Source organism: Armigeres subalbatus, chromosome 1 (genome assembly GCF_024139115.2).
Source record: "Armigeres subalbatus isolate Guangzhou_Male chromosome 1, GZ_Asu_2, whole genome shotgun sequence".
NCBI lineage: Eukaryota > Metazoa > Arthropoda > Insecta > Diptera > Culicidae > Armigeres > Armigeres subalbatus.
In genome coordinates, this window is record NC_085139.1 from 274,791,113 (window position 1) to 274,818,856 (window position 27,744).

General features: G+C 38.9%; 1 protein-coding gene across 1 annotated transcript in view; it reads right to left on the minus strand.

The window, feature by feature from the left end:
* Nucleotides 1-1,340: 1,340 nt before the first annotated feature.
* The window catches only part of LOC134214542 (uncharacterized), a 301,878-nt gene continuing 275,474 nt past the window's right edge, over nucleotides 1,341-27,744 (minus strand). The window contains exon 5 of the mRNA XM_062693903.1: nucleotides 1,341-2,961. The gene's annotated coding sequence lies outside the window, so the exon portion shown is untranslated. The remainder of the gene's footprint in view (nucleotides 2,962-27,744) is intronic.

Here is a 27,744-nt window from a genome sequence, read left to right on the forward strand (position 1 = left end):
AACCATGTTTGGGTGCCGACAACCGAAATTAGCAACTATTTTGAAAAGTGAAAATGAAAGACTAATTGCAAACGATACGGTAGCTTTCAATTTTGAATCACAAAATAGAGTTAATTTACTTTGGTAATACGTAATAAATTTACCTTTTCGATCGTTTTACTTCGTTTTGTAACACTAAGATAAATGACTAAGTAAATGACCGAAAACAATACTTCTGAGTAGGTTTTCACTTTATTAAACATGTTTTCTTTGTTAAACGATACATAGGCATCCAAACAATTGGTAGTCGGCATTAAAAGAACGTGCTTATATAGCGCAAGCACGACATAAGTCAAAATGTCCATGTCTGTTATCTGTCAAAAGTTACGTCGGGGTGTCGACACCCGACCAGTGTCGGCAACCGACCACCTTCCCGAACCTATGAGCGCCATAAGATTACCGTTCAAATGAGGAGAGGAGAGTCTAATGATTTGCCAACTGCGAATAGAAGAGAATTTTGATAATGAAGAGAGAAATGATTCCATGAGATGACCGTACGAATATCATTGGGACTGAATCGTTTGCAGCAAAACGCAAAACTCAATGTTGGCTCCAAAATTTATTTTCAATATTTGATAAACAGATACACATTTTCTGAAGCTACATCTACTTAATCAACATTTTTGCACATAATTGATTTTTTTGATTATTATATTTGACATACAACATCTTCACCATTTATTTTATTTATTTTTATTTAAAAAGCAATTTCTATGTTTTGAATTTTTGCCTTCAAATTTTTAATTTCAATCCATACTTTTCGTTTAAAATTGTCTTCTAATTTGTTTTCCATATTTTAGTTTTAATTATTGTCTTTTTTTTTGTCACATCCGTACCTCTTCGTGGTGTGTTACGGGGTGAATTCTACCGTGGCCACATTGCCAGCTACAGGCACATCCTGACCCAATGAATACCTTCCCAATATCCAACTCCGTGGTACTTATTCCTTCTCTCCCTAGCAACGATACAGATGAGCGTGGCCAGGAATAGTAATTCTAATGCATTTGTGATTTTTGTCGTAGATTGAAGTTAAGGACTATACCCACCTTGATTTCTGATAGCAATCTGGACAGAGATTTCAAAGGAAACATGAGCATCACTAGTTTCCAGTCAACGAGATATACAGCAGCTATGACATGCTTTCGTGTTTACATATATTCGTATTATATTTATTTTTAATATTTCATTACATTTATTTATCACATTTTAATTTTTTCAAATTTCAATATTTTTATAATTTCATATTTTTTCAATTACGTATTTTATATTTTTCCAATTTTATACTTTTATGTTTTATTATGCTGGGAATCGAACCCATGACCATTCGCTTGTAAGGCGAACGTGTAGCTAACTACGCTACGGAACCCCCTCCTGATTGTTATAATTTCTAATATTCAATTTTTATATTTTAAACTTCTTATCTTTCTCATATCTTTATACTTTCATGTTTTTATAATTTAATTTGCATATTTACATATTTCTATATTTTCATGTTTTCGTATTTTTAAATGACCCGTAACGCTGGGTAGACACCTTTACGTGGTGTGCTACGGAATAAGATCTACCACGGTTACATTGCCAGCTACAGGCAAATCCTGACCCAACGAATACCTTCCTCATTATCCAACTCCGTGGTACTTATGAGGGTGTCGCTAAGTCGGTGGCCTCTCGTTAAGTAAGTACTACATCAACACATTTTTCCTCTCCCTAGTTACGGTGAAGATGGGCGTGGCCAGGAGTAGTAATCCTCATGATTTTGTTATTTTTGTTTAAGACTGGGAGCAAGGACCACTCCCCTTCTTGATTTCTGATAGTATTCTAGATAAGGATCTTAAAAGTAAAACATGAGTATCACTAGTGTCCAATCTACGAATTACACCGTAACAATGCTAATGCTAATAAATATTTTCGTATTTTTTAATTTTCATTATTTAAATTTATATACTTTCATATTTTCATGTTATATATTTTTGTGTTTTCATATTTTTATATTATCTTATTTTCAGATCTTCATATTGTCTTATTTTAATAATTTTATACTTTTGTATCACTTTTTATGTTTTCAGATTTTCAATATTTTCATATTCTCAGCAGGGATTGACTCCTAAAGAGAATTAACAAGTCTCTCACTTATCATCTCTGTATACAAATACGATATGTAGCATACCGTGAGAAACTTTTCTCGCAAGCTGTCATGATAGAGAACTGATTCGGGAGGCTATACCCCATGATAACTTTCTTTTACAAAGCTCCAAATACGGGGAGCACTGGCTCTGATGATGCATTTCAACTTGTTATACACAGCTGTGCAGTAACCAACATGAAATGAGCGAAAATAAAGTGAGAATCACTATTTTTCTGTGGGGGCTGCCTATCCGACAAGTTTAATAAACTTGTTATCATGGCTTGTTATGATTCGGAACAGTTTTTGCCTCTCTTTTATCGTTGTTCGTTATCTATTGAGAGCGGTTCTGCAAACCCTGATTCTCAGGCTTTTATGTTTTTATGTAGTCATATTTTTGTATCTTCATTTTTTTAGTTTCATGTTTTCATTTTTTTTTTATTTTCATACAGCAAGTTTTATACGTTTATTACATCATATTTTTATGTTTCTTATTTACATATTATAAAGTTTTCTTATTTTCGTGCTTTTATATATTTATATTATTGTATTTTGTACCTTCATATTTTCATGGTTTAAAATTTTCATAGCACACTACAAAACATCCCAGGAAGGAAAGCTTCACAACCTGTCATGTAACCTTCATGCAGACGATGTCCTGGCACATAACTGATCTCATAATCTATCCAGCTATCTGATACTCATAACATTCTAAATAATAATTAAAATCTTCACAATTTCCAGCTTCTTCTACTAAAGATGTACATCCCGAGTACATGGCTCCTAGTTGATGTTTTATTCTACAAATATATATATATATATATATAAAATTTGATATAATTTTTTTATCATCTTGTTATTCATTTCACTACATATTTATATATAACTACCAAAATAAGAATTTAAAAAGAACGCGGTGCGTATGGTACGGTATGTCCACGCATCCTTCAACCCCTGTAGATTCGTGATATGCATCATGTTGAAGTGACTGCTTCAACACGATACATCTCGAAGAACCATCTCTGCGGCAAACACAACGCAGTGGGCCTGACCGCTTTGACGTTTATGTCATTTGGCAAGAAAAATTATTGGGCGTGATGACTCAATGATTTTCCAGGATGCTTTCTTTGTACTGGCTGCGTTTGTGCTCGATTAGATTAGATTGGATTAATTATTGTCTTTTTTTGTCACTTAACAATTTCCATTTTCTTTGTCATTGTTGTAAAATTTAAATACTTATTATCTATTTTGGCATATTGACTGTTTCACAGAATTTTGTATTGTTAACACTTTGGTGAGTTAGTGATGAACTTTGTACCATCTTAAAAATCACTTTAATAAAGATTAAAAAAAAAACTCAAAGGTGCAGCCCAATCGGGTTGTACGCAAAGGTGACGTAGGACTACGTAGCTATTCGAAATTGATAGTATTTGCCATAATAATTTGCGTCGTTTTATTAACATTGAGCAAACTGTTCGGAGGCCAACTGAATCAAGAAGTCGAATAGTTGTTCCCAGTTGGATGGACTTTGAGTCTCTTACCGTGGAATTAACATGACTCATTGGCCGCTGAAGCCACTCGACTGGCTTTCAGTCGGGGACATCACAATCCTTACTTTGCCTCGAACGCTTACATCGCGGGCGAAGACCAAACGTTGCATATAAAAGTTACAAATAAGATTGCCCTTTTCACCACTTGGCACCAATAACCGGATGTATCCAGATAACGAGTTACAGCACGGGTAGCATAAGAGGCGCAACATCACAACACCCTCAACACACTCAATCGTAACTAGCAAATTTGATAGCGTGGCGGAGGGAGATGATGCAATTAATTTGAACGGGTGGAATCACTAACAGCAACCAAGCTATCACGCAAAACCCGATGCCGCCGAAACTATCCATTTTCGCAATTAATTCTTTTTTTCCATAAAATACTGATCCTGAGAAGAACCAATTTTCTTTTCCCAATGCGTCCAATAACTAACTGCATCCAAACGCTTGACAGTACCTTGCGTTGAAATTGTCCGACCGCCTTCGTGCTGCTGTGTCCGCTCCGCTGCATCGAATGTCGAACCGAATCCCGATCAAAACGGCTCGCGTGTGCCGAATAGCAGCTTTTTTGTATTTAATAAATTAAGCCCGTTAGCCCCGCCCCTTTGTGATCTAATATGGGTCTAAATAAAATGTGCACTAATAACGATAAATGAAGGGGCGGGGCTAATGGAATTACTTCATAAGATATAAGAAAGCTGCTTTTCGACGCGCGCGAGCCATTTTGATCGGGATTCCGCAGTAGACAACGGACCATTCGGAGAATGACAAATTCTAAGAATCTTATGAAATTTTCTCGCGAGATTCTGAATTTGGTTAAAAGCTGTTGGTTATCTAAGATGTGTATTGTTGTGAAGAGTAACAACATAAATTTGAATCAAGACGAAGTTTCTTCATATTACCAAACATTATCTCTTGGCATCTGTCTGTCCGAGCGACGTTCACCGATGGGTGGTTGCTGTAGAAAGTTTCCTAAGAGGTGGCGTCTTCATTGATTTTATTCAAAAGAAGGTTGATCCGACTATCCGAAATAAACTTTCTTCAAAGTGCAAAACTCAATTGTAAATAGCGAATTTGATAGCGCGTCGGAGGGAGATGATGCAATAAATTTGAATGGATGGGATCACTAACAGCAACCAAGCTACCACGCCAAACCCGATGCCACCGAAACAGTCCATTTTCGCAATTAACTCTTTCTTTTCATAAAATGTTGGTCCTGAGAAGAACTAATTTTCTTTTCCCAATGCGCCTTATGTCCAATAACTAACTGCAGCAATCACTTGCCGACACCTTGCGTTGCAACTGTCCGACCGCCACTTGATGATTTTTCGCTAAGCCTCCAAAAGTTGAAATAAATTTTCAACATTTCCATCCACTCCGTGCTGCTGTGTCCGCTCCGCTGCATTGAATGTCGAACCGCTCTCTGTGAAATCCCGATCAAAATGGCTCGCGCGCACTGAACAGCAGCTTTCTTGTATTTAATAAATTAAGCCCGTTAGCCCCGCCCCTTTATGATCTGATATGGGTGTAAATATAATGTGCACTCATAACGATTAATGAAGGGGCGGGTCTAATGGAATTAGTTCATTAGATATAAGAAAGCTGCTTTTCGGCGCGCGCGAGCTATTTCGATCGGGATTTCGCAGACAACGGACTGTAACAGGTTAACTGTTCGGCGGGTGATATCTTTTAAAACGTTACACACTCGTCGAACGTTCAAATTAGACTGTTTATGAATTCAAATTCTTAACTTAACTTGAGCTCCCATTTGGAGGTACCTGAAGTCATTATATAATCACACCGTCATAATTAGCGTGCGACGGTAGCATGGGAACAGCTTGCCCTGGGAACAACCATAAAGCGATGACTTGTAAAACGACACTTCCAAAACGAAGTGCATAATATTGTAAAAAGGCATCGACTTGATGAGTCGCTGGATTATGGAGTCTAGAATTATATACGGCATGCCGCAAGGAATGCGATTTTATGGAATTGAATTAGGGTCGGTGACATACGTGATACGCATGCTACACCAATTACCCTTTACTGAAAAATGATTGAAGATCATTTTTAATTTTGACTTCAAATACCTCTCACAAATTACAATGATTATAATCCTGTCTTCAGTAAATTTTTCTTTCTTACATTTTGCTCATCCTCCTTCGAAAAGAATGATTTCTACATGGTACAATGGCAATGGCAATATGTTTGTTATGATATTTTGTTGGTGGTTGCTTTTCCATAATTCTATCTGATAATGGGTGAATTGCATTCTCAATTTCGTGTGATTCAAAATAAAGAATAAGTTTCATTAGTATTTAAGAATATGCTATCATTTTAATTTTTAAAATATCAATCTGAAAGGTGTGCAATAATAATCTCCACTTTTCAGTGTACATTCCACTAAAAACTCTATATATATTTTTAAATAATTAAATTGCAGTTGAAGTAGTGTTATACAAATAATAATAATGTTGTCCAATATGCTTTGGATTATTTACTGAAGATCGGTAGACATTCATTCAAATACCTTTAGTTTTCTCTAACGAACCGATAATTTTGTGAAATCTACGTTTTAATATACAAAAACTGAGTTTAGGTAAGAGAAATGCTTTTCATTTGTAACTGCTTCGTACACATGAAGTTGATCAGGCTTCAGTTTGAACGTTGCAATGAATAACATTTTCTTTGTTTTTAAGAAATGGAACTGTAATTTAATCAATTTAAGCGAAAAGGTCTCAATATGAATTTTGTTAATTTAGCAAAACCGCTTTAAGCGGTTTTATTTCTTCTGTATAATTCGTTACGTATTACGAAATATATAGTAGAAAAATTAATGTTGCATAGAAGAAAAAATCATATAATTAAGGACAGATCCAAAATCAATAAAGTATTAAATATATATATTTGAACATCCTTGATTTTTTTTTCTTCAACGTAGTCGCTATCCATGACAAAATTATTATAGCTGATAAACAATTTTTCCTATATTCTATGACGTCCTTCTGCTCTTCATTGAGGCAGGCATCCGTAATAAAAAAAAAGCGTGCGCAGACTTATCTGGTCGCTTTTCAAATTAATTTAGGCAACAAGCACCAGAGCTTGGCCATTTCTTCTTCCGGGCATCCGGTATACTTTTAATCCGGGCATCTGGGGCAATATTTTAAAATTCAATAATAAATAAATACGTGGGTGCAGGCCTGCAAACCCTTTTTTCTATCACTTTTAGCACTCCAGGCATTCCTTTGCTATGGATTTTAAGCCTTTCCCATAGCTAAGGAGAATGTTATGATTTTGTTTCCTAATTCTAACAACCTTCTGGGGATTTTAAGCCTTTTCGCCCAGGGTTGAGTAAATAAATAATGAAATGTATTGGTTTTTTAACGAAATTCTGGGATTTTAAGCCTTTTTCGCTCAGTAATTACGTAATAAATAATAAAATGAAATAAATATGTTTGAGCTTACTTTGTAATTTGTTATTATTATTATTTATGTGTTTTTTTTTTTGTAGTTGACATTATAAAGTTTTTAGCCATTTTATTTGTATTTTGTTTAGTTTTATTTTAGAAATATCGTATTTTATATTTCTACATTTTATATTCAAATTTTCATTATTCGAGGTTGTTATTAATGATTTTTAAAAGTTTGGTTATTTATTTGTTATTGTTGACAAATTATAAATAGCTTAGTTTTTGAATTGAGTTTTTCAATTGTTAATTTTGCTTTTGTTTATGAGTTCATTATAATATAATTATTATGTTGAATTTAAATCTTACTTTTTTTTAGTAATATAGAAATATTTGAAAAATTAGTATGTTGCAAATCTTGATTTTGGAATTTTATATTTTCTTTATATATTATTATTTATAAGACATTTTTGTTTTAGGTATATTTTATTAAAAATTAATAACACTGGGGAAAAATCTTAACGTTTTACATCGTAGTAGCAAAGCTAAACGTTCAAAATGAAAGTACTGTGAGTTCACCTCTATTTGTGAAAATGTAAAATATAGCCCGAGAAGGAAAACATGTTTTTTTTTTTTTTTTTTTTTTTTTTTTTTTTTAACGTTCAAATTTCCATTAGCTTTGAAAATAAGTTTTGTCCAACATATAACGTCATTTTTCCAACATATTATGTAGCAAATGCACTTGTGTATTCTGTGTGTCCTGCGTCAGCAAATCTCGACCCGAGAACTAAATTTCACACAATGGTGTGATAACCGCAATTGGGGACATACCGGGCATCATTTAAATCCATTTTAGCCACCAACTATGTACATTTTCTTCAGCCGGCAGGGTGACGGTTCCTGCCGGCTCACCAGTCTTTATCACTTCATTATTTGCCGGATTCGGCCACTTGTTCACTGGTCGCCATGTAACAGGTTAACTGTTCGGCGGGTGATATCTTTTAAAACGTTACACACTCGTCGAACGTTCAAATTAGACTGTTTATTAATTCAAATTCTTAACTTAACTTGAGCTCCCATTTGGAGGTACCTGAAGTCATTATATAAATCACACCGTCATAATTAGCGTGCGACGGTAGCATGGGGAACAGCTTGCCTCTGGGAACAAATCCATAAAGCGATGACTTGTAAAACGACACTTCCAAAACGAAGTGCATAAGACAGTAAAAATCGACTTGATGAGTCGCTGGATTATGGAGTCTAGAATTATATACGGCATGCCGCAAGGAATGCGATTTTATGGAATTGAACTAGGGTCGGTGACATACGTGATACGCATGACAAATTCTAAGAATCCTATGAAATTTTCTCGATTCTGAATTTGGTTATGAGATGTAGTTTATCTTAGATGTGTATTGTTACGAGGAATAACAGCAGAAATTTCACTCAAGACGAAGTTTCTCCATATTACCAATTATTATCTCTTGCCATCTGTCTGTCCGAGCGACGTTCACCGATGGGTGGTTGCTGTAGAAAGTTTCCACTGAGGTGGCGTCTTCATTGATTTTATACAAAAGAAGGTTGATCCGACTATCCGAAATAAACTTTCTTCAAAGTGCAAAACTCAATCGTAAATAGCGAATTTGATAGCGCGTCGGAGGGAGATGATGTAGTGAATTTGAATGGATGGAATCACTAACAGCAACCAAACTACCACGCCAAACCCGATGCCACCGAAACAGTCCATTTTCGCAATTAACTCTTTCTTTTCGTAAAATGTTGGTCCTGAGAAGAACCAATTTTCTTTTCCCAATGTTCCTTTCCAACTAACTGACACCACAATTTGTAATAAATTTTCAGCATCGGCACTGGATGTGCGGGATCGCCACAGTGCTATTTTTATGGTCAACCTTTTCTTCATATGAAATTCTGGTTCGTTGAGGTTGAATGATCTGCAGCAACACATCGAGCACCACCACCAATGCGATGGATTTCCTTTGAAAATGTCATTAGCGCCTCCATGATGCTGTGTCCGCTCCGCTGCGATCGCTTTGATGCGTCTGCTCTGCGTAAAATCTTGTTCAAACTGAGGATTAGATCCAAACCCGCAAGTGATTGATTTTTGATGTCTGTGCTAGTGATGCATGTGCGTGATTGGTTGGATGACCTATTTCTAAACTTTTTATCAATTTTCGATAATAAATAGTTTAAATTCAGTATTTTCATATAAAAACAAAGAAGCGTTGACTCATCCTTGATCGAATGGTCCAAAAAAATTGAAAATCCATCGAGAAACGGCTTAGATATTAAAGTTTAAAGTCTATCATATTTTCGTGACGGTCCCCGATTTTCGCAATCGTAAAGTGTACCCCAATATAGAAAACACAGATGTAGTCCTACGTCAAAAAAAAAAAACTTTGGTGAGTTGTCAGGAAAAGCATACTGACGGCATCGATGTTTGTCCGGCTGGGCAACCATCAATTCTGCATTCGGCGATCGATCAACATCCGTTCCCGTCAATCCATACATGTCCGGGTATGGATTCAGCTGTTTTGAAATAAAAGTTTTTTTTGTTAGTAAAATTGCATTCGAGCATAATATTATGTTTACCTTGTGGAGTAAATAGAATCTCCTGCTCTGTTGACATGAAAAGCACTATATGAATGAAACATTAATTACTTTACCATTAATGTTCGTTAATTGTAATAACTTTACCATTAATATGTTAATTCAAAAATTTTAAGCCGGTGGTAAATCAGCTAGTGAATCGTTTTAGATAGCCGTATTAATATTTTCTTCAACTGACACGCGTTGGAGGTTTTTTTTTTATAATTAAATAATTAAATTCAAAAGTTGGTATTTTATTAAGCTTATTCGTATACAATGGATAAGCGTTTTATGAGTCCCGAAAAACCCAGATTAATCCACCTAACGGTGATGCTGCTTTTCTCGATACGATCGTTTGACTTCGCATTAGGGTGATGCCAAAAGATAGTTGCCTACCATACGTCGAAATATTCACATTAGATCTTGTAACCTTGCATGGCTCGATATACCATTTCTTCATATGCCCATTTTCACCGGTCGCGGTCTATTCCAATTTTATAGAATAGATCAAAATTATTGTTCTACCGTCAAAATTTGGAGTAAACCGCCGACCAGTGAAAGCGACATAACTGTCGAACGCAATGACCGTTCGTTATCAACTAGGGGTTATCCCCCGGCAGCCCTTCCTTTGCACCGTTCCGTTCAATGTGCAAAAACGATCCGTAAATAACATCTGAATGTTCCATAGAAAGCTACCATAAATCCTTAAAATAGTTCGGCAGAGTCCATAAAGAATAATTTTATGATCCATGGAAAATGATCCATAAAAACTATATTTTGATCCATAAAATTTCAAATTTGCGCAATTTCCATCTTGATGATGATCCATAATTTCAGTAATATTATCCATAATTTTGATCATATGATCCATAATTTTGATAATATTAATATTAATTGATCCACACATTTATTAAAATTTATGGTTCATTTAGCCAAATTTATGGATCATATCACCAAAACTATGTATCATTTGTATGACATGAATACCAGATACCAAATAAATAAATAAAATGGATCATTTGAACAAAGTTATGGATCAAATGGCCAGAATTATGGATCATATGACTAAAATTCTGGATAAATGTGCGGATAGAATATGCGCAACTTGTAGTTTTATGGATCAAAATATAGTTTTTTATGGATCATTTTCCAAAGATTTGTGGATCATTTGTCATACGTTCGTGGGAAAATAGCAAGAATTGTATTGTTTTTCTTGCCAATGTTAATGGAACATATTTTCCTATTATTTGCTACTGTTTTGCTTAGTTATGGATCGAAAAATTATTCTTTATGGAATCACCTGAACTATTTTATGGATTTATGGTAGCGTTTTATGGAACATTTAGATGTTAATTATGGATAGTTTTTCATTTTTTTATGGATCCGTCTTTATTGTTTATATGCAAATGCAACTTGTTGCGAGAAAATCGATTAAAAATTACTGAATACCACACCACATTGTGTTATCACCAAATATGGTTTTCAAGACCGTTATAAAACCACTGCTAGTTGGGTATTGACACTTCCTAGGCAAAAACGTTGGGAATTTTTACCTACCCCGGGCAATCTGAATGCCAAAGAGGATTATACTCTGTGGATTCCATACGCTGGTTGGTTGACTTAAAATCATATAATAAGCGTTTGCACCGGATGTATTAATTGTGTTTAAAGTCTCGCTAATAAAGACAAACAAAAATTAATTGTGGTGGTGAGGAACCTTCTTACAAGGCTGCAAGTTTCAAGAACCAGTGTCTTTTGGATGCTATGGAGGTTATGAGATAGATAATGAAAGAGATAAAAGTAATTATTATCATTATCGCATGATAGGGGGTATGACGGCTTTGGCAGGTTTTGTTCTATTATTGGCAGGGGGTTTTTTATGACTGACTAGGCTCAAATTTGGCCTAAACATTCTTTGCATATCAAAGAATATTGTGGCCAAATTTCATAAAATTTGGTCGACAAAAACCCCCTGCCAATAATAGAACAAAACCTGCCAAAGCTGTCTTTCCCCCTATGTATTTGTTATACTTATCGCGGTTTTTTCGACGTAGGACTACGTCTGTCTTTTCTTTATTGGGGTACACTTTACGATTGCGAAAATCGGAGAAATATGATAGACTTTGATTTTTCAGCCGTTTCTCGATGGATTTCCAATTTTTAAAATCATTCGATCAAGGATGAGTCAACGCTTTTTTGTTTTAATATGAAAATACTGATATTAAGTATTTATTATTGATAATTGATATAAACTTAAAGGTGCAGCCCAATCGGGTTGAATACAAAGGTGATGTAGGACTACGCAGCCTCACGTAATGGATTTTATACGTAGTAGCAGAACAGCTAGGCGCAGCATCTCTTGAAGATGGCTGGAGAGATATCCGATCCGCCATTGGAAGCACCGCAACCGCTGCACTAGGCACGGTGGCTCCGGATCAGAGAAACGACTGGTATGACGGCGAATGTGAGCAGTTAGTTGAGGAGAAGAATGCAGCATGGGCGAGATTGCTGCAACACCGCACGAGGGCGAACGAGGCACGATACAAACGGGCGCGGAACAGACAAAACTCGATTTTCCGGAGGAAAAAGCGCCAGCAAGAAGATCGAGACCGTGAAGAGACGGAGGAACTGTACCGCGCTAATAACGCACGAAAGTTCTATGAGAAGTTGAACCGTTCACGTAAGGGCCACGCGCCACAGCCCGATATGTGTAAGGACATAAATGGGAACCTTCTTACAAACGAGCGTGAGGTGATTCAAAGGTGGCGGCAGCACTACGAAGGGCACCTGAAAGGCGATATGGCAGACAACGGTGGCGGTATGGTAATTAACCTAGGAGCACGCGCGCAGGTCATGCGACTTCCGGCTCCGAATCTCCAGGAAATCCAGGAGGAGATCGGCCGGCTGAAAAACAACAAGGCCCCTGAAGTTGACCAACTACCAGGAGAGCTGTTTAAACACGGTAGCCGGTGGCTAGAGCGCTGCACTAGGTAATTACCAAGGTTTGGGAGGATGAGGCTCTGTCGCAGGAGTCGATGGAAGGTGTCGTGTGCCCCATCTACAAAAAGGGCGATAAGCTGGATTGTAGCAACTACCGCGCAATCACATTGCTGAACGCCGCCTACAAGGTACTCTCCCAAATTTTATGCCGCCGACTAACACCAATTGCAAGAGAGTTCGTGGGGCAGTACCAGACGGGATTTATGGGTGAACGCTCTACCACAGACCACGTGTTCGCCATACGTCAGGTATTGCAGAAATGCTGCGAATACAACGTGCCCAAACATCATCTATTTATCGACTTCAAAGCCGCATATGATACAATCGATCGGGACCAGCTATGGCAGTTAATGCACGAAAACGGATTTCCGGATAAACTGATACGGTTGATCAAGCCGACGATGAATCGGGTGATGTGCGTAGTTAGAGTTTTAGGGGCATTCTCGAGTCCCTTCGAAACGCGTGACGGCAAGGTGATGGTCTTTCGTGTTTGCTATTCAACATTGCTTTGGAGGGAGTAATACGAAGGGCAGGGATTGACACGAGTGGTACGATTTTCACGAAGTCCGTCCAGTTATTTGGTTTCGCCGACGACATTGATATCATGGCACGTAGCTTTGAGAGGATGGAGGAAGCCTACATCAGACTGAAAAGCGAAGCTAAACGGATTGGACTAGTCATCAACACGTCGAAAACGAAGTACATGATAGGAAGAGGCTCAAGAGAGGTCAATGTAAGGCACCCACCACGAGTTTCTATTGGTGGTGATGAAATCGAGGTGGTTGAAGAATTGGGCTCACTGGTGACCGCCGATATCGATACCAGCAGAGAAATTCGGAGGCGCATAGTGGCTGGAAATCGTACGTACTTTGGACTCCGTAAGACGCTCCGATCGAATAGAGTTCGCCGCCGTACCAAACTGACTATCTACAAAACGCTTATAAGACCGGTAGTTCTCTACGGACACGAGACCTGGACGATGCTTGTGGAGGACCAACGCGCACTGGGAGTTTTTGAAAGGAAAGTGTTGCGTACCATCTATGGTGGGGTGCAGATGGCGGACGGTACGTGGAGGAGGCGAATGAACCACGAGTTGCATCAGCTGTTGGGAGAACCATCCATCGTTCACACCGGAAGACTGCGGTGGGCCGGGCACGTAGCCAGAATGTCGGACAGTAATCCGGTGAAAATGTTTCTCGACAACGATCCGACGGGAACAAGAAGGCGAGGTGCACAGCGGGCAAGGTGGATCGATCAGGTGGAGGACGATTTGCGGACCCTCCGCAGACTGCGTGGTTGGCAAAGTGCAGCCATGGTCCTAGCTGAATGGAAAAGTCTTTTATGTGCAGGCCACTCCGGCCTTAGTCTGATAATAAATAAATAATATTTATAATCCTTATTGAGCAATTTCTTTTATATTCGGAGATAGTTCTGATATCTTTAATAGCGCTAGGCTGCTGATTATATAGTAAACGGCACAACACGTGAATCATCTATTTGTCGGGTTCTATGTGTATGTATGTTCTGTCTTCGAATTATTATGTTGGTCAAGTACTCTGGCAAAAGATTATTATTCGTTCATTCACAGAGAACCTTTGCATTGCAAGGTTTCTAACATGCATTAAATAGAGGCATAGGTATCCACTGCAATTAAGAATGAATCGCATGAACTTGTTCTGTAATCTTTGTAATATAATTAAATTCATATCACTGGCTGAAAATAGCACAGAAGAACAATAATCAATATGTGGAGCTACTAAGGTCGTGTACAGAAATATTTTACTCCAAAAAGTCAAAAAGTCTACAAACAAATCATCCGCCCGGAATTGAATACTGTAGACAGTCTGGGGGCCCTCCTTAGCCGTGCGGTAAGACGCGCGGCCACAAAGCAAGACCATGCTGAGGGTGGCTGGGTTCGATTCCCGGTGCCGGTCTAGGCAATTTTCGGATTGGAAATTGTTTCGACTTCCCTAGGCATGAAAGCATCATCGTGTTAGCCTCATGATATACGAATGCAAAAATGCTAACCTGGCTTAGAAACCTCGCAGCTAATAACTGTGGAAGTGCTTAATGAACACTAAGCTGCGAGGCAGCTCTGTCCCAGTGTGGGGATGTAATGCCAATAAGAAGAAGAAGATGCCAGTCTGGTAGAGATGTGCTGAAATCCACCATCTAAAGCACCAATATGTGCAAAATAAGCTTCGTATGATCCTTGACACTAGGGGGGCGTGCGTAAATCCGAGGACCATAATTCTGAAAACATCCTGTGCCGGACCGAAAATTGAACTCACCATCTCCGGATTGGCAATCCTACGCCTTTGGTCGCAAAGCCAACTGGAGAACCATGTGAGCTCAGAATAATACTTTAACTTGTTTATAATTCGTAATTCATGGATTAATCACCTTGTTTTGGGTTTGGTTTCTGGTACATGATTTACAGAAATTGAATTAGAATGCTTTTCTTCTACTCTGTAGATATCATGGTGACTATTGTGCAAAGGCAAATTAAACCATGTTGTGTTCACGGTGAATTATTGCCCTTCTAATTCCTACGCGTACTCCGCGTTTTTTTCCATGAATCAAATCGTTGGGGTACTTGGTATGTATAGTGTAGCTGCTCTGTATAGTGTAGGTAGGTCCGCGATACGTTGCAATGCGGGGCACGGTTGTCGTGGGGCCGTTGTTGCAGCTTTGGCGACCTTCGACGTACTTCACAAATAATTTATTTAAATGAACAAATAATTTATTCATCAATATTTCATCGACGTGCATGCAAAATACCCAAGCGACGAAAGAGAGCCTACGTCATTGCTCTGTTTTTGTCGGAGATGATAATGATAAAGATCCGAAAAATTTTCCAACAATAAAAAGAAAGGAAAAGTTTGTTGCTAAACTTTCCATCTTGTTATTTTGCATAATGTACATCGTGAGAAAATAACGACTTTGTGCTGCCGTAGTTTCTGCTTTAATGGAAATACTGAAGCATCGGACCTTGGTTAATAAAATAGCATCATTCCCGGAAATGCTGCTTGTCATATTGTGTTCGCGTTCTGATGAAAGCTTGTCGCGAGATACGTTCGTCAGCAATGGCAAAGGTTATGAGGGAACAACTACCAAAATGCACCCCCTGAGCAAACCTTGGAATTAAACGATACTAGCAATCGTAAGTGCAGACTATACTGGAAAATACTGCGCTCAATACTTGGTGGCGTGGTGGAAAATTGTGAAAGGCGCAGACGTCTGAATCACGAGTTGCGCCAAGTGTACACAAATGCGAACATCTGCAGGACGATAAAATATGACAGATTACAGTGGGCTGGACATGTAGTGCGTATGCCGGAAGAGAGACCAGCAAAAGTGATGTTTAGCAAAGAACCTGGAGGAGAACGTCGGCTCCGTCCGGGTTAGACACTGCACTCGCTGGCTGTGTGTAATCGAGGAAGATGTATTTGCGGCCGGTGTGTAGGGAGACTGGCGAACGAGCGACCTGGAAAGCACTGAAACTGAATCAACCATCTATTAGGGAAATGTCCTATTTTTGTTTAGCCTCAAATGAAAGCTTATGCAATATTTCATATTAAAATTTCGCAATTTGGCAACAAGCTTGTTTTGGTAGGCGCAAGTACCCTCTTGTACGGTACAGAGCCGAATCACATTTTTTTCAGCCAATGTAAAACTGAAACACGCTAGGTTTTTTTTACGTCGGTTCAAATACCGTAAAAATAAAACGCGTTCTTGAAAATTGAGGATTTTAGAGATTATTCTGACCAAAGATTAATCGAATTGTTTGAAATGCGGTACACGTCGGGCTCACACATGAAAAATACTTTTGACAATTATCGAATAGTTTCGACAGATACTTATCGGTCTTATTGGAAAGCACCTGCGATTTGTATGACTAGGTGATTCGTCACCTGTCAATCTCAAGTTTAATTTGATTTCAAATCAGGAAATGAGAGGAAGCCTAAGAAGTTCATTGTTTTTCGGGAATTATTTCAAGAATTCATCCAAAAAATTGTACACCTATTCAATCAGGATTTCCTTTTCAATTTTATCACAAAATTTTCTTCAACTCTTTCAGATTTTTTTTTGAGAATAAATTCAGGAAGTCATTTGAGAAATTAATCAGACTTTTTTCTGGAAATTTCACCATGAATTTATCCTAAAGTTTATAAATTTTAAAGGTATTTAAACCATAAATTTCTTCGTCAATTTCTACAGAAACTTCTTGAAGAAATCCAATCGACGGACTTGATTCGAGAAATCTTTCAAGGACTCTTTAGAATAATCCCACAAAAATCCATCGTGAACTCCGTCTAGAGGAATAAACCGGAGCAGTTCCTGGAGGATGATTTGGAGTACACCTTAAGGAATTTCGGGGGGAATGTCAAAACAAATTTCCAAAACAATTTATTGGAGAATCTATGGATGAATTTGTAGAAGTAATTTCCGCGGAAACTCCTGGAGACATTCGAGGAAGAGAAGGCAGGACTATTTGGGAAATAATTTCCAGGGGTGAAATTTGGGTGGAAGTACCATTTCTGTGAGGATTGCCAAGAGAACATCAAATATAAAATTTCCTGAGGAATTTTCAAATGCATATCAGAAGAATTTCTGAAGAATTCCAAATCTATTCTCCTAAGGTTTCTTGAAGGAATATTTTGGAAAATACTTGGAGGAATTTCCGGATTAATTTCTGGAGGAATTCGCAATTGAGTTTCCTTAAGGTGAAGGTGGGTTGAGTACCAAAACAAAGCTTTGAAAGTATTGGTACAATAAAAACTGTCATATACTGTAGTAGTATTGGTGTTGTATTTATAAAAAAAAACAAAAATTTTTAGTAGGGTGGTTCAAAAAACAACCCAACTCCACCACGCTCAATCTATTCCGCACCATACTCCAAAAAACGATTTGAACAAAAACTGGTTGAACACTAGCCGGTTCAAGTTTGTATGAAAACTAGTATGAGAAACTAAACCTTTCATTACACAGGCTACAGCGCCTCCCCTCCAAACGCTGGCGAAAAGAGAACCCACATAGCTGAAAGCAAAATTCTAGAGACTTCACTGACCGGAAACCGCACCGCAGGAAAGATCCATTGATTATGTAACGCAAAAAATTGCATTTTATACCCCACACCCCAATATCACATTTTTTGTATGAAGTATATGCCCCTGGTGCGATTGATATAACAAACAAGTACTGGCTATTTTGTTGAATTACACGTTTCACTGATGCCTTCTGAGAAAACTAATTATCATGCTAAAGCTTCGCAACCTTCATTAAAATTGACTCCCAACTATTGGAACTACCATTCAATGTCCATTGTCTATGGAATTAAAGCTCTTGAATATTTCATCCAGTTATATGGTCTCCCCCCTCGCCATCGCCCAATGACGGAGTGCCACAATCAAAATAATGATGAATTCAACCTCGCCATATCAACTGTCATACAAACCTGAAACGACCTGTGCACGGTAAGCCTCTATTCAAACCAACCCAAACCATCGGATGACACCCAAATTAGGGTAAAATGCCCAATAGTGGACCCCCTAGTAGCGAAATTTTGCACTTCCGGGCTTAATGAGTGGAAATTTTCAAAATATTAATTTTGCGTGATATCTAATATCAAGCTCTGCATCTCCTCTTCACGATACATACATAAAACACTCAAATACTCGACGTTATTTTTCGAAAATAACATTTTAAAGTCGGACTGAATTCGCTCTATATTAGACCCCCTGGGGTCCATAATAGGAAATTGCTTCCCTATAGTCGACACTTCATTTGATTTTCATGTTCCGTTTCGGGACGTTCTTCTTCCCTATTATGGACCCCCCTAAATATTCCTGTAATGGACACTCTCGTGTTTATTTTTTATAGAATTGTAAAAAATCATCTAATTTTACTTTCCATAGCATTTTCAATGCATGTAATCAAATTATAGGACTGTAAGGTAGGTTCTCCCGATGGAATTTCATAGCAAAATGTTTCCATTGTGCTGTAATAATGAAAAAATGGCTGGAGGGTCCACTATTGGTTGGGGGTCCACTATTGGGCACTTTACCCTATGAATCATAATCGACTGAGCGCGGCGGAGCAAAATCATTTTTTGAACCACCCTAATTATTAGTTTGCTGCTGCCGCTGCCGGTGTTTACATTGGGAAAATGGTAAATGCATCATGAAACAATCATGATTATCCTTAAACAATTGAAAAATGCTCCTTAAAAATGCTGATCATTTTTCCTTAATTTATTGAACAAATTACCTTGAAATATATAAAATGCTCCGTAAACATTTGAAAAGTGTACCGTAGAAACGAAAAAAATGTACCGTAAACAATTGAAAATGCAAAATACAAGAAAAACAAAGATCACGGAAAGGTAAAATTTCTTTAACAATGCTTTGAATTGCTTGTAGGCTAAGATTACATTTTGTATAAGTTTATGGAGCATTTCATTTTTTTTACGGAGCACTGTTTTTAGTTTAAGGAGCATTTTCTCAGGTTAAGGAGCATTTTTTATTGGTTTACTCCTTCTTTTTTTCTACTTTATGAGAGCCAAATTCAAGGTACTTTTTCAACTATTTCACAATAACTCTTATATCAATATACTGCGCAATTATCATTAGTTAAATAGCAAATCTTTGTTTTTCTAAGGAGCATTTTCAATTGTTTACGGTATATTTTTTTCGTTTCTACGGTACACTTTTCAAATGTTTACGGAGCATTTTATATATTTCAAGGAAATTTGTTCAATCATTTAAGAAAAAATGATCAGTTTTTTTAAGGAGCATTTTTCAATTGTTTAAGGACAATTTCATCTGTTTTGTCCATTAACAATTTTTGGGGCTCCGTGGTCAGTTTTTAATCGTTTTTTTTTTCGGGCAAAAATAGCAGTTTATATTAAGTTTTCGGTTCAAACGAGTGACTGATTTCAAAAAGTGATGTTTAATTTGCATTCTATCTACATTTCGGGCTGCTCATGTGCGGAGAAGTGAGTAAGAATTTGATTTTTTCAATGCCCTTTGAGAAGAAATGAAGTGCAGTAATAACCCCACCAGATCGCGAACGGCTATTAAATTGGCACGAAACTGCTGATTTATAATATAATTCGAGCCGAAATAGATAGGACTGTTTGAAGAAACATGTTCATTATCACGGGAAGTGAATAAATATGCTGCGAACAGGTTAGTAATTTGAATATTATACTTTTGTTCGATGCATTCGAATGTTGGTGGGAGAGGAGTGCGGGAGGTGTGGGGTTGACTCGTGGAAGCTCCGGTGCCATATTGACTGCCATTGTGTTACTCTTCCAACTATGTCCTTAAGTATACCTAGAAAAACTCCCAGAGATATTTCCGGAAGAGTTCCCGGGGGTGGGTGGAAGTTGCGTTAGAAATTCTATGTGAGATTCGAAAGAAGTTCAGTGGACATTTCTGGAGATTTTTGAGGTTATTTATGAAGCGTTCTTGGCGGAATTTCTAGAGGACCTTCAGGGAGAATTTTAGGAAAAATATCTTGATCAAAAACCGGTTGACAGGAATATCCGGTAATGATGATGATGATGATACTACCATCTATTGTAGCAAGGCAACTGCCAGTAGCACTGGTCATATCTGACAAATGATTTGATCCTGTTTATATTATTGTTTGAATTTCATCAGACTCCTGTATGAAGGGCCAAAAATGGATGGGTGGTTCCATAAGCAAAGACGCTTATGCGAATCCACCGGTTGACAGGAATATCCGTTAATATCTAAATAATTTGAAGATATGTCTCTGGAGAAATTCTCGGAAAAAAATTGTAATGAAGGAATTTTCCAGACGAAATCCTGGAAGAGCTTCCGGCCGACATCCTGGAGGAACTTTCGGACAAAATCCTGGAGAAACTTCCGGAGAAACTCCTGGATGAACTTTTCGACGAAATCTTGAGGGACTTTATGACGAAACCCTAGAGCAACTTTCAAACGAAATCCTGGAGAATCTTCCGGACGCAATCGTGGAGGAACTTCCAGACGACATCCTGGAAGAACTTTCACACGAAATGCTGGAGGAACTTTCGGACGGAACTTCTGAACGAAATCCTGAAGGAACTTTCGGATGAAATCCTGGAGGAAGTTGCGGACGAAATGCTGGAGCAACTTTCGAAAGAAATGCAGGTGAATTTTCCAGACGAAATCTTGATCTTGAAGGTACTTCCGGACGACATCCTGGAGGAACTTCCGAACGAAATCCTATAGAAATTTCCGGACTAAATCGTGGAAGAATTTCCGGACGAAATTCTGGAGAAACTTCCAGACGAAGTCCTGGAGGAACTTCCGGATAAAATCCTGCCCGAGCAGCATACATGTTGTACAAAAGTTACTGTAGCCCCTATACAGCCGAATTCAGTTACATTTGAGTTGCTGCAACCAAATTGGTGCTGCCAGGGTGGAGGAACGTCCGGATGAAATCCTGAAGGAACTTTCGGACAAAATCCTGGAGGAACTTCCGAACAAAATCCTGAAAGAGCTTCTGGACGAAATCCTGAATGAACTTCCGGACGAAATCCTGTAGAAAATTCCTGACGAAATCCTGCAGAAAGTTCCGGACGACATCCTGGAGGAACTTTCGGACGAAATCCTGAAGGGACTTGCGAACAAAATCCTGGAGGAACTTTCGAAAGAAATGCTAGGGAATTTTCCAGACGAAATCTTGCAGGTACTTCCGGACGACATCCTGGAGAAACTTCCGGATGAAATCCTTGAGAAACTTCCGGAGGATATCCTGGATGAAGTTCCGGACGAAATCCTAGGGATCCTTCGGACGATATCCTGGAGGAACTTCCGTACGAAATCGTGGAGGAACTTCTGGACGACATCCTGGAGGAACTTTCGGACGAAATCTTGGAGAAACTTCCGGGCGAAATCCTGGAAGAATTTTCAGACGAAGTACTGGAAGGAACTTCCGGACGAAATCCTGGAGGAACTTCCGGACGACATCCTGGAGGAACTTCCACACGAGATGCTGGAGGAACTTCCGGACAAAATCCTGGAGGAACTTCTGGTCGAAATCCTGGAGGAACTTCCGGAGGAAATCCTGAAGGAACTTTTGGACGAAATCCTGGAGGAAGCTCCGAACGACATCATATACAAACTTCCGGACTCAATCCTGGAAGAACTTCCGGACGACATCCTCGAGAAACTTCCAGACGATGTCCTGGAGGAACTTCCGGACAAAATCCTGTCCAAGCATTATACATGTTGAACAAAAGTTACTGTAACGCGTGACCGTGGAAGGTGGTTTGGACAACGGTTTGGAGGATCTGACGTTGACACGTGTCAGCGGGAGACGGCTTTGATGGTCGTTTGTAAGGGTCCTTTCACAAATTACGTAATGCTGAGGGGGTCAAGCCGAGCGTTACGATCCATACAAAAAAAATTAAACCTTCCATACAAAAAGTGTTACGAGGGGGAGGGTGGGGGTCCAAAATCACCAAATTTCGCGTTACGTAATTTTAGAAAGAACCCTAAGTAGTCTTGTAGTGCTCATTGCTACAATCGACTGAGGAGTCACGGGAAATGAATAATTGTTTAAATGAGAAGGTAATCTATGGGAAGTCGCGGTAGGCGACTAAAGAATTTGTACGAAGTTATGTTAAAGCAATTTTCTCACCTGCACAAACAGAACCAAGAATTTCGAACTTCGAAAACACAACCGATCGCGCAATGATTGATGAAACACGTTAAATCACGTATTCCGTTTGGCCGAACAGGCCACTTGGCCAAAACCGCCGCTTGGTCCAAACGAACGCTTGTCATGCCACTGGGAAAAGAAAGAAGAAGAAGACCCTCACCTTTTACTTCGGTAGGAACTGATGAATGAGATGTCTTACTTCTCAGTTTCCACCTTTCACTGCGAGAACAAGTGCGTTGTGAGAAGTGACGTTTTAATGACATCTCACTATGTGCGAAGGGAAAAGCGAGACGCCTCTCCAAGTACCCCTCACCTCTCACTTCGCTGATCTCCCCACTCACAGTGACCCCCTCCACCAGACGATCACCAAGGCCGTACGCTGCTTCCGACCAAACGATCCGCTCGGCCAAACGACATTTATGTCTAAATGGCCATTTCCAAATAGCTTATTTGGCCAAATGACTTCTTAATTACTTTGCTGGTTGTTCAAACCGGAAAGTGTGGATAACGTACACCACTGATATGAACAATTCAGTGAAAATAACTTTTCAAATATGTTCATCCAGACATGTGTTAGGGTTTTTGAGAAAATGTATTCAACTTGTATTTTCCGCCTTCGCTAAAAATCCCCTTCCTTCGACTGTGAGGATTTCCGTCGATTATACACCTCGTCGTCGTGAGTTCGTCGTAAAGGTTTATACTTTCAACTTGTTATCTAAAAACATGTTTGAACATCAGCTGGCATCGGTGTCGGAAATTAATTCAAGCTAACTGGCGCACTTAAAACCGATTTCCCCTTTTTAGGCACTGTTCAATGACTGATTCCCTTTTCCGATACACTGGCCCCACGGTTGTGGAACGTTTAACGGCGTTTTCAACATTCAATTACTTTTATTCCGCCAAAGAATTACCCAATTGTAAATTTTTTCACGTGAAAGCTATAGTTAGGATCTAAACTTTCAATCGACTATGTGATATCTAACCAAAATACATTTTTGTTTGTTTCCAAGGTGGCGGCACATGTAAACAATTACAACTGAATGAAAATATTAACTATACGTTCGATCATACCGTCGACGGGGGTGGCAATGGGTCTGCTGAGTGCTGGGTAAGAATGAGTCATCGCCCTCAGCGACAGTCTGGAGGTCGGATTAGAAAATCATTCAAAAAGCTCCCTCTTCCTCAATCTGTTCGACATCCTTAGTAGTTGAAGCAGTGACCAAATATCACCCCCATTTGACCCATTGTTACCTCCGACGACTGGTACATCTGATGGTACTAATTTCTGCAAAATATTAGTAGTACCTATACTACTCTTGCTTTTAATCATGGATGTCAACAAAAAGTATGATTAAGAAACAATTTATTCGGGAAAGACTAAGTTCAAGTAACATGTTTGGTTCCAAGCCGGACTTGAAACATGCTATTTGCTCTATAAGACTTCTATAAAACAAACATAACTCAAATGTTACTGGGAAGGTGCCCCATATTGTGGGAATTTATTGTCTTGATCACAATTGTAGAACACTAATACAACTAAATTTCGTCAAACTACAATGCTAGTAGCAATCCGTTGGTCATTATAAAAAGTGAAGTTTGTTATGAAATGGTCACTTTTTGCAAAAATCGTTCCATAATTGTGAGGAGAGTGTATCGTGGCTGGACATACCAACAATCCATTTTAGTTATTAAATCCATTAGTGGATTGCCAATCCGATGGGAGAGGCCACGCTTTGGGGCGTCGGTACGGTCGTATCAGCTTCGAGGATGCCAACATTAATTTAGAATAGGGGAAGAGGTGGTAAAATGAACAGGGGTGGTAATATGAACAATTGGCTATATTTATATTAAAACACTATTTAGGCGTATGTTAGTCATGCACACGTTTTCCTTGAAATAAAATAAGGTACCTGAGCTAATATTTTGGTTTTGAGACCGAACGAATAGCCATTACTATCCAAAATATCAAACAAGGCCGTAAAAATAGGGTCTGATGTAATTTTTAACCATTTTTCCGCAAGCTTTAATTCTTAATAAATTCATAATAACATTGATTCAAACCTGTTCTAACCACAGCGGCAAATATGACTGCCTTCACAAAGATGTTGCAGGGGTAAATAGTAAAATTATTGGTTTGCATAGTTAGAGGAAGAGTTATTTATCACAAGGCACGTATGGGGGTAAAATGAACACTTGTATCAAACTTTCACAAATTTATGATAAAAGTTGTGCAATTGTGAAGCAGAAGTTCATGAAACAAACCATATCAAGTAACCAAGATAAAACTTTAAATATGTAAATTTAATTTAAAAATAACTGATATTTCAAAACTTTTTTTCTTCTTTTTATTATATTGATAATTAAGAGCTTTTCAAAAGTTATACCAGATTTTTCAAAAGGCTCTCATAATCTTTACTAGTTATATATACAGTGCTAGAGTTAAAACAAGAAAATAAAATGTTTCAAAAGGGTTTTAGAAGCGATGTTCATTTTACCACCAGGCAGTGTTCATTTTACCCGCACTATTTTTGTACATACGAAATTTCGATGTTTTTTATTTCGATGAAAAACTATATAAAACAATGTTTATTAGCGAAAAAATGTTCAGTGCAATAAGAATATGAGTTAAATTGCTGAACCAAGTGGTAAAACTAGCAAATTATCCCCGTTTTATGATTGAATTCAACGCAAGTCCTTAACGTGTTCATTTTACCACCTGTTCCCCTAGAAGTGCAGAAGATGTGAAATGTGTGACTTTTTGATTTAGGATCGATTGTGTTTCGATTTGTCCTCGAATTGAGTTCGGTTCATTCGTTTAGTTTGTCATGGTTGGTTCGGGTTATGTTTAGGTGTTGATTCAATATCAGTTGTCAGAGGGTTTGCTTCGAGAGGACTAGCTTCAGGATTTGGTTGATCTTTTAACTTACTTCATTTTAACTTTTTTGTGAGCAAAAGTGACTTCATAATATGAAAACATTTTAAACTGTTTATTAATTACACTGGCTTTAAAATGATTTGTGTCATATTATACGAATTGAATCTACCTCATATTGTTTTAGATGATGCTGTAATTTTCAATCTAGCTGAACGTTTAAATTTTCGTATGGTCGGACAGTGAAATTTTTTTTATAGGTAGTCGAAATTAAAGACACTAGGTATTTATAGTGTTTTTAATTGAAACATCTAACAAAACACTATAATATTATTGCGCTCGTTCTAGTTCTTCATTTTGATGTAAGCCTTTTGCGGTTACTTCTGAAAATGGGTAAAAATGCATTTGACCATGTTTCCGGCAATTTCATGTTTATTCGGCGGATCGACGCGGTAGGTGAACTACGGTTCAGAAGAAGCCGTAATCGTAAATGCTCCCATTTGAGTTCTTTGAACCGTATAGGAAGCTATCGCCGCTGGATTCTCCTGATGAATCGCTCCGGTACTGGCTATGGTCAACATCGTAGATACGTCCGAAATCATATCTTTGGGATTCCGAAAGGATTTTTTTACATAACAACAGTTCTAAATTCCAGTGAGAATGCATTTGAAATCCCAGGAGCATTCCTATCAAAACCATGGAAGGAATCCGTTCAGAACCTCAGAAAGATTTCGTTTGAAATCCGAGAAGATTTCGTTTGAAATCCGAGAAGATTTCTATTCAGATTCAGTTTGGCTTCTCAAAAGGGTTTTGTTTGGATCCCCAGATGGATTCCGTTCGGAATACAGAATCTCGATGGAATCCCCGAAGGATTCCCATCGGAATCCCCGAAGGATTCCCATCGGAATCCCCGAAGGATTCCTATTGAAAACTCCGAAGGATTCCCATCGGAATCGCCGAAGGATTCCCATCGGAATCCCCGAAGGATTCCCATCGGTATCCCCGAAAGATTCACCGAAGCATTCCCATTGGAAAGCCTGAAGGATTCCCATCGGAATTCCTGAAGGATTCCCATCGGAGTCCCCGAAGGACTCTTATCGGAATCCCCACATGATTTCCATCAGAATCTTCGAAGAATTCCCATCGGAATCGCCGAAGAATAGCCATCGGAATCCCCAAAGGATTTCCATCAGAATCCTCAATGGATTCCCATCGGAATATCCGAAGGATTCCCATCGGAATCTCCGAAGGATTCTCATCAGAATCTCCGAAGGATTCCCATCTGAATCTCCAAAGGGTTCCCATCGGAATCGCCGAAAGATGCCAATCGGAGTTCCAGAAGGATTCCCATCGGAATTTCCGAAGGATTCCCATCAGAATCCTCAAAGGATTCCCATCGGAATCCACAAAGGATTCCCATCGGAATCCACAAAGGATTCCCATCGGAATCCCCAAAGGATTCCCATCGCAATCTTCAAAGGATTCCCATCGCAATCCCCAAAGGATTCCCATCGGAATCCCCAAAGAATTCCCATCGGAAACCCCAAAGGATTCCCATCGGAATCCCCAAAGGATTCCCAGCGGAATACGCAAAGGATTCCCATCGGAATCCCCAAAGGATTCCCATCGGAATTTCCGAAGGATTCCCATCAGAATACTCGAAGGATTTCCATCGGAATCCTCAGAGGATTCACATCGGAATTGACGAAGGATTCCCATCGGAATCCCCAAAGGATTATTATCGAAATCCCCGAAGGATCGGAATGGCCAAAGGATTTCCATTGGAATCGCCGAAGGATTCTCATCGTAATCCCCGAAGGACTCCCCCAGAAGGATTCCCCCCGAAGGATTCCCATCGGAATCCCCGGAGGATTGCCATTGAAATCTCCGAAGGATTATCATCGGAATACCCGAAGGATTCCCAAAGGAATTCGCGAAGGATTCCCATAGGAATTCGCGAAGGATTCCCATCGGAATCCCCGAAGGATTCCCATCGGAATCCCCGAAGGATGGAAGTCCTCGGATGGTCGAAGGATCCATCGGAATCCCCGAAGGATTTCCATCGGAATCCCAGAAAGATTCCCATCAGAATCCCCGAAGGATTCCCTTCGGAATCTCCGAAGGATTCCCATCTTAAGCCCCGAAGGATTCCCATCGGAATCCCCAAAGGATTCCCATCGGAATCCCAGAAGGATTCCCATCGGAATCTCCGAAGGACTCCCATCTTAATCCCAGAAGGATTCCCATCGTAATCCCCAATGGATTTCCATCGGAATCCCATCGGAATTTCCGAAGGATTCCCATCGGAATTTCCGAAGGATTCTCATAAGAATTCCCGAAGGATTCAAATCGGAATCCTCAAAGGATTCCCATCGGAATCCGCGAGGGATTCCCATCGGAATCCGCGAAGGATTCCCATCGGAATCCGCGAAGGATTCCCATCGGAATCCCCAAAGAATTCCCATC